This window comes from Oncorhynchus gorbuscha, linkage group LG24 (genome assembly GCF_021184085.1).
Source record: "Oncorhynchus gorbuscha isolate QuinsamMale2020 ecotype Even-year linkage group LG24, OgorEven_v1.0, whole genome shotgun sequence".
Classification (NCBI taxonomy): Eukaryota; Metazoa; Chordata; class Actinopteri; order Salmoniformes; family Salmonidae; genus Oncorhynchus; species Oncorhynchus gorbuscha.
This window is the reverse complement of record NC_060196.1, coordinates 43,874,139-43,881,137: the sequence shown is the minus strand read 5'-3', so window position 1 is coordinate 43,881,137 and position 6,999 is coordinate 43,874,139. Positions and strand designations below refer to the sequence as shown.

General features: G+C 51.1%; 1 protein-coding gene across 1 annotated transcript in view; it reads right to left on the bottom strand.

Moving 5' to 3' along the window:
- Positions 1 to 5,892: 5,892 nt before the first annotated feature.
- The window catches only part of LOC124012737 (SH3 domain-binding protein 5-like), a 24,709-nt gene continuing 23,602 nt past the window's right edge, over positions 5,893 to 6,999 (bottom strand). Inside the window, exon 9 of the mRNA XM_046326652.1 lies at positions 5,893 to 6,999. This exon is cut by the window's right edge and continues 392 nt beyond it. The gene's annotated coding sequence lies outside the window, so the exon portion shown is untranslated.

Genomic DNA, 6,999 nt, shown 5'->3' with positions numbered 1-6,999 from the left:
TTGTTTGATCGTAGCTAGCTACTTAGCTAGCTACATAGCCGTCTTTGTATCAAAGATAATTGTGTAGTCTAGAGCGATCTTCTAGGTTCGCTAGCCATCTATTGTCGTTCTTTTAACGCAACGTAACGTAAACAACACTGCTAGCTAGCCTGCTAGCCCCGAATAGCAACACTGCAGAAACTATTACACTCAACGGAACGACTTGATTAGTGTAGTGTCAACAACGCACCCACTGCCAGCTGGCCTACTTCAGCAGTACTGTATCATTTTAATCATTTTAGTCAATAAGATTCTTGCTACGTAGCTTAACTTTCTGAACATTCGAGACGTGTAGTCCACTTGTCATTCCAATCTCCTTTGCATTAGCGTAGCCTCTTCTGTAGCCTGTCAACTATGTGTCTGTTTATCCCTGTTCTCTCCTCTCTGCACAGACCATACAAACGCTCCTCACCGCGTGGCCGCGGCCACCCTACTCTGGTGGTCCCAGCGCGCACGACCCACGTGGAGTTCCAGGTCTCCGGTAGCCTCTGGAACTGCCAATCTGCGGTCAACAAGGCAGAGTTCATCTCAGCCTATGCCTCCCTCCAGTCCCTCGACTTCTTGGCACTGACGGAAACATGGATCACCACAGACAACACTGCTACTCCTACTGCTCTCTCTTCGTCCGCCCACGTGTTCTCGCACACCCCGAGAGCGTCTGGTCAGCGGGGTGGTGGCACCGGGATCCTCATCTCTCCCAAGTGGTCATTCTCTCTTTCTCCCCTTACCCATCTGTCTATCGCCTCCTTTGAATTCCATGCTGTCACAGTTACTAGCCCTTTCAAGCTTAACATCCTTATCATTTATCGCCCTCCAGGTTCCCTCGGAGAGTTCATCAATGAGCTTGATGCCTTGATAAGCTCCTTTCCTGAGGACGGCTCACCTCTCACAGTTCTGGGCGACTTTAACCTCCCCACGTCTACCTTTGACTCTTTCCTCTCTGCCTCCTTCTTTCCACTCCTCTCCTCTTTTGACCTCACCCTCTCACCTTCCCCCTACTCACAAGGCAGGCAATACGCTCGACCTCATCTTTACTAGATGCTGTTCTTCCACTAACCTCATTGCAACTCCCCTCCAAGTCTCCGACCACTGCCTTGTATCCTTTTCCCTCTCGCTCTCATCCAACACCTCCCACACTGCCCCTACTCGGATGGTATCGCGCCGTCCCAACCTTCGCTCTCTCTCCCCCGCTACTCTCTCCTCTTCCATCCTATCATCTCTTCCCTCCGCTCAAACCTTCTCCCACCTATCTCCTGATTCTGCCTCCTCAACCCTCCTCTCCTCCCTCTCTGCATCCCTTGACTCTCTATGTCCCCTATCCTCCAGGCCGGCTCGGTCCTCCCCTCCCGCTCCGTGGCTCGATGACTCATTGCGAGCTCACAGAACAGGGCTCCGGGCAGCCGAGCGGAAATGGAGGAAAACTCGCCTCCCTGCGGACCTGGCATCCTTTCACTCCCTCCTCTCTACATTTTCCTCCTCTGTCTCTGCTGCTAAAGCCACTTTCTACCACGCTAAATTCCAAGCATCTGCCTCTAACCCTAGGAAGCTCTTTGCCACCTTCTCCTCCCTCCTGAATCCTCCGCCCCCTCCCCCTCCTCCCTCTCTGCAGATGACTTCGTCAACCATTTTGAAAAGAAGGTCGACGACATCCGATCCTCGTTTGCTAAGTCAAACGACACCGCTGGTTCTGCTCACACTGCCCTACCCTGTGCTCTGACCTCTTTCTCCCCTCTCTCTCCAGATGAAATCTCGCGTCTTGTGACGGCCGGCCGCCCAACAACCTGCCCGCTTGACCCTATCCCCTCCTCTCTTCTCCAGACCATTTCCGGAGACCTTCTCCCTTACCTCACCTCGCTCATCAACTCATCCCTGACCGTTGGCTACGTCCCTTCCGTCTTCAAGAGAGCGAGAGTTGCACCCCTTCTGAAAAAACCTACACTCGATCCCTCCGATGTCAACAATTACAGACCAGTATCCCTTCTTTCTTTTCTCTCCAAAACTCTTGAACGTGCCGTCCTTGGCCAGCTCTCCCGCTATCTCTCTCTGAATGACCTTCTTGATCCAAATCAGTCAGGTTTCAAGACTAGTCATTCAACTGAGACTGCTCTCCTCTGTATCACGGAGGCGCTCCGCACTGCTAAAGCTAACTCTCTCTCCTCTGCTCTCATCCTTCTAGATCTATCGGCTGCCTTCGATACTGTGAACCATCAGATCCTCCTCTCCACCCTCTCAGAGTTGGGCATCTCCGGCGCGGCCCACGCTTGGATTGCGTCCTACCTGACAGGTCGCTCCTACCAGGTGGCGTGGCGAGAATCTGTCTCCTCACCACGCGCTCTCACCACTGGTGTCCCCCAGGGCTCTGTTCTTGGCCCTCTCCTATTCTCGCTATACACCAAGTCACTTGGCTCTGTCATAACCTCACATGGTCTCTCTTATCATTGCTATGCAGACGACACACAATTAATCTTCTCCTTTCCCCCTTCTGATGACCAGGTGGCGAATCGCATCTCTGCATGTCTGGCAGACATATCAGTGTGGATGACGGATCACCACCTCAAGCTGAACCTCGGCAAGACGGAGCTGCTCTTCCTCCCGGGGAAGGACTGCCCGTTCCATGATCTCGCCATCACGGTTGACAACTCCATTGTGTCCTCCTCCCAGAGCGCCAAGAACCTTGGCGTGATCCTGGACAACACCCTGTCGTTCTCAACTAACATCAAGGCGGTGGCCCGTTCCTGTAGGTTCATGCTCTACAACATCCGCAGAGTACGACCCTGCCTCACACAGGAAGCGGCGCAGGTCCTAATCCAGGCACTTGTCATCTCCCGTCTGGATTACTGCAACTCGCTGTTGGCTGGGCTCCCTGCCTGTGCCATTAAACCCCTTCAACTCATCCAGAACGCCGCAGCCCGTCTGGTGTTCAACCTTCCCAAGTTCTCTCACGTCACCCCACTCCTCCGTTCTCTCCACTGGCTTCCAGTTGAAGCTCGCATCCGCTACAAGACCATGGTGCTTGCCTACGGAGCTGTGAGGGGAACGGCACCTCAGTACCTCCAGGCTCTGATCAGGCCCTACACCCAAACAAGGGCACTGCGTTCATCCACCTCTGGCCTGCTCGCCTCCCTACCACTGAGGAAGTACAGCTCCCGCTCAGCCCAGTCAAAACTGTTCGCTGCCCTGGCCCCCCAATGGTGGAACAAACTCCCTCACGACGCCAGGACAGCGGAGTCAATCACCACCTTCCGGAGACACCTGAAACCCCACCTCTTTAAGGAATACCTAGGATAGGTTAAGTAATCCCTCTCACCCCACCCCCCTAAGTTTTAGATGCACTATTGTTAAGTGACTGTCCCACTGGATGTCATAAGGTGAATGCACCAATTTGTAAGTCGCTCTGGATAAGAGCGTCTGCTAAATGACTTAAATGTAAATGTAAATGTTGAGGAGTTAGACAGCATATAGGCACTAGGCTCTGGGCATTAAGGCCCTTATCACTGAGGTTGAGATATAGTCCCTAGCTGTGGCCAGCCTGTTGATTAGGTTGAGGAGTTAGACAGCATAGAGGCACTAGGCTCTGGGCATTGCCCTTATCACTGAGGTTGAGATATAGTCCCTAGCTGTGGCCAGCCTGTTGATTAGGTTGAGGAGTTAGACAGCATAGAGGCACTAGGCTCTGGGCATTGCCCTTATCACTGAGGTTGAGATATAGTCCCTAGCTGTGGCCAGCCTGTTGATTAGGTTGAGGAGTTAGACAGCATAGAGGCACTAGGCTCTGGGCATTGCCCTTATCACTGAGGTTGAGATATAGTCCCTAGCTGTGGCCAGCCTGTTGATTAGGTTGAGGAGTTAGACAGCATAGAGGCACTAGGCTCTGGGCATTGCCCTTATCACTGAGGTTGAGATATAGTCCCTAGCTGTGGCCAGCCTGTTGATTAGGTTGAGGAGTTAGACAGCATAGAGGCACTAGGCTCTGGGCATTGCCCTTATCACTGAGGTTGAGATATAGTCCCTAGCTGTGGCCAGCCTGTTGATTAGGTTGAGGAGTTAGACAGCATAGAGGCACTAGGCTCTGGGCATTGCCCTTATCACTGAGGTTGAGATATAGTCCCTAGCTGTGGCCAGCCTGTTGATTAGGTTGAGGAGTTAGACAGCATAGAGGCACTAGGCTCTGGGCATTGCCCTTATCACTGAGGTTGAGATATAGTTCCTAGCTGTGGCCAGCCTGTTGATTAGGTTGAGGAGTTAGACAGCATAGAGGCACTAGGCTCTGGGCATTGCCCTTATCACTGAGGTTGAGATATAGTTCCTAGCTGTGGCCAGCCTGTTGATTAGGTTGAGGAGTTAGACAGCATATAGGCACTAGGCTCTGGGCATTGCCCTTATCACTGAGGTTGAGATATAGTCCCTAGCTGTGGCCAGCCTGTTGATTAGGTTGAGGAGTTAGACAGCATAGAGGCACTAGGCTCTGGGCATTGCCCTTATCACTGAGGTTGAGATATAGTTCCTAGCTGTGGCCAGCCTGTTGATTAGGTTGAGGAGTTAGACAGCATATAGGCACTAGGCTCTGGGCATTACCCGCTAAGGCCCTTATCACTGAGGTTGAGATATAGTTCCTAGCTGTGGCCAGCCTGTTGATTAGGTTGAGGAGTTAGACAGCATAGAGGCACTAGGCTCTGGGCATTGCCCTTATCACTGAGGTTGAGATATAGTCCCTAGCTGTGGCCAGCCTGTTGATTAGGTTGAGGAGTTAGACAGCATAGAGGCACTAGGCTCTGGGCATTGCCCTTATCACTGAGGTTGAGATATAGTTCCTAGCTGTGGCCAGCCTGTTGATTAGGTTGAGGAGTTAGACAGCATAGAGGCACTAGGCTCTGGGCATTGCCCTTATCACTGAGGTTGAGATATAGTTCCTAGCTGTGGCCAGCCTGTTGATTAGGTTGAGGAGTTAGACAGCATAGAGGCACTAGGCTCTGGGCATTGCCCGCTAAGGCCCTTATCACTGAGGTTGAGATATAGTTCCTAGCTGTGGCCAGCCTGTTGATTAGGTTGAGGAGTTAGACAGCATATAGGCACTAGGCTCTGGGCATTGCCCGCTAAGGCCCTTATCACTGAGGTTGAGATATAGTTCCTAGCTGTGGCCAGCCTGTTGATTAGGTTGAGGAGTTAGACAGCATAGAGGCACTAGGCTCTGGGCATTGCCCTTATCACTGAGGTTGAGATATAGTTCCTAGCTGTGGCCAGCCTGTTGATTAGGTTGAGGAGTTAGACAGCATATAGGCACTAGGCTCTGGGCATTGCCCGCTAAGGCCCTTATCACTGAGGTTGAGATATAGTTCCTAGCTGTGGCCAGCCTGTTGATTAGGTTGAGGAGTTAGACAGCATAGAGGCACTAGGCTCTGGGCATTGCCCGCTAAGGCCCTTATCACTGAGGTTGAGATATAGTTCCTAGCTGTGGCCAGCCTGTTGATTAGGTTGTGCAGCCTCTATCAGGCCTTTAAGGACTGGGACAAGGTGTAACTGACTGATTTGGAATAGGCAGATCCGGGTTGGATTCCGGCCCAGAAAAGGGCACACACACACAGACAGGGAGTCTCAGAGCTCTGACGCAAGTCACGAGATAACACTGCACCAGCTGAGAGTAGCAGGAAGAAAACACTCTCGCCAGTGTGTGTGTGTGTGTCAGGTAGTGTTTGTTTACATCCATTAGCATTGAGGGAGAGACACAATGGTGACTTTGGGGTTAAAGTGTGTGAGTGTATTGGGGGGCAGGTTCCTGTTTGTCTGGCTACAGTGTGTCAGTGTCAGACACACACAGACCCACAGACACACACAGATACACACAGACACACACAATGAAGTGTCAGGACGTGTTTTATTCTAAGAACAGATACATTTACATTTACATTTAAGTCATTTAGCAGACGCTCTTATCCAGAGCGACTTACATAGTGTAGGTCAGAGACACAGAGCATAAATATAGACTCTCTCTACTGGAGTCAGGCTGAACTCTCCCCATACACCATACAGGAGTCATACACCAACACTACAACTGCACTGAAACAGTCTCTACACACACTGTCGCCCTACCTACCACGCATAGCAACACACACAAACACGCACAACACATAGTAATTGCAAACAACCCCAGTCAGTCTATGTGAGGCAGAAAAACTGCAGTAACAACCCCAGTCAGTCTATGTGAGGGAGAAAAACTGCAGTAACAACCCCAGTCAGTCTATGTGAGGGAGAAAAACTGCAGTAACAACCCCAGTCAGTCTATGTGAGGGAGAAAAACTGCAGTAACAACCCCAGTCAGTCTATGTGAGGGAGAAAAACTGCAGTAACAACCCCAGTCAGTCTATGTGAGGGAGAAAAACTGCAGTAACAACCCCAGTCAGTCTATGTGAGGGAGAAAAACTGCAGTAACAACCCCAGTCAGTCTATGTGAGGCAGAAAAACTGCAGTAACAACCCCAGTCAGTCTATGTGAGGGAGAAAAACTGCAGTAACAACCCCAGTCAGTCTATGTGAGGGAGAAAAACTGCAGTAACATGCTGTTCCTCTGACACACACACACACACAGACACACACACGCACGCACGCACACACACACACACACACACGCGCGCATGCACTGAGACCACAGTAACCTCTGCCCCTCACACACGTTGTGGGATCAGGGGAGTCAGGGGGCTCAACAGCCATATTTACATATCTCTCTCCAGGATCATTCCAACATGTCACAATAGTGGAAACTCCCCCCAGCTTACACCGATCAATAGCTTTTAAATCCATGACAGTGATTGTGCAAGTCCACCATTTTTGGAAGATTGGGACACAGCCATAGCAATATCTCTTTTACACCCTTCCTTGGTTTGGAGTGTTTTAAGGTGTAGACAATAGACTTGCCTGGCTATGATCCCCCACAATCCCCAAGTTTATTTCCCCTTCCATGTTATTC